The 1,355-nt window shown below is 33.7% G+C and overlaps 1 pseudogene; it reads left to right on the top strand.

Annotated features, from left to right (window-relative positions):
- The window catches only part of LOC140919382 (uncharacterized), a 3,091-nt pseudogene extending 1,999 nt beyond the window's left edge, over positions 1-1,092 (top strand).
- The last annotated feature ends 263 nt before the right edge of the window (positions 1,093-1,355 follow it).

The raw sequence follows: 1,355 nt of genomic DNA, 5'->3' as shown, positions 1-1,355 counted from the left end.
CCAAGGAAACTTTATTTTCTAGTTGACAAAGCCTAGAAAATAATGTATCTAATAATGATACTCTGACATGTTCAGAACCCAGAAGAAGTAAAAGAGCCAGAAAAGAAAAAGATTATGGCCTAGACTTCTTTATGTTCCTTGTAGAAGGTACAATTGATTCCAGTAACAGTTATGGACCAATTTGCTATAATTTAGAGAGTGATCCAAACACATATGAAGAGGCAATAAAGTCTCAAGACTCTTCCTTTTGGAAAGAAGCCATCCAAGAGGAAATGGACTCAATCATGGGGAATAAAACTTGGAAATTGGTAGACCTCCCACCTGGATCCAAACCAATAGGTTGTAAATGGATCTTTAAGAAGAAAATGAAAGTTGATGGTACCATTGATAAATTCAAAGCTAGACTTGTTGCCAAAGGGTTTACACAAAAAGAAGGTATCGACTACTTTGATACTTATGCACTTGTTGCAAGAATTGCATCCATAAGAGTGCTTTTGGCACTAGCTTCAATCTATAAGTTTGTAATGCATCAAATGGATGTTAAAACTGCTTTCCTAAATGGAGAGTTAGATGAAGAGGTGTATATGAAACAACCTGAAGGCTTTGTTATCAAAGGACAAGAACATAAAGTGTGTAAATTGATTAAATCCTTATACGGGTTAAAACAAGCACCCAAACAATGGCACCAAAAATTTGATAAAGTTTTGCTTTCTAATGGATATAAAATAAATGAATCTGACAAGTGTATTTATAGTACATTTCATAATGGAAAATGGTGTTATGATTTGTTTATATGTGGATGATATGTTAATCTTTGGCACCAATTTAGACGAGGTGGAGATAACTAAAACTTTCTTATAAAAAAAATTTGATATGAAAGATTTAGGTGAAACAGATGTGATTTTAGGAATTAAAATCATTAGAGATGGAGTAAATATTGGTTTATCTCAATCTCATTATATTGAGAAAGTGCTAAAGAAATTTGATCAATTTAATTGCAAACCTGTTTCTACTCCATTTGATCAAAATGTTAGTTTACAACCACATAAAGGATGCCCTGTGGCACAACTAGATTATTCAAAGGTAATCTGATGTTTGATGTATGCCATGACCTGTACCAGACCAGACATAGCATATGCTATAGGCAGATTAAGTCGGTATACTAGCAATCCAAGTAAAGAACACTGGCAGGTTGTTAACAGAGTATTAAAATATTTAAAAGGAACAATTAACTATAATTTAATCTATAGTGGATATCCTTCAGTTTTGGAAGGATATACAGATGCCAGTTGGGTAACTTATGTTGAGGATCATGCTTCCACAAGTGGATGGATCTTCAACCTTGGTGGAGGTGC

This window comes from Cicer arietinum, chromosome 2 (assembly GCF_000331145.2).
Source record: "Cicer arietinum cultivar CDC Frontier isolate Library 1 chromosome 2, Cicar.CDCFrontier_v2.0, whole genome shotgun sequence".
Lineage (NCBI taxonomy): Eukaryota > Viridiplantae > Streptophyta > Magnoliopsida > Fabales > Fabaceae > Cicer > Cicer arietinum.
Note: the sequence above shows the minus strand (reverse complement) of the source record. Positions and strands in the feature narration are given on the sequence as shown.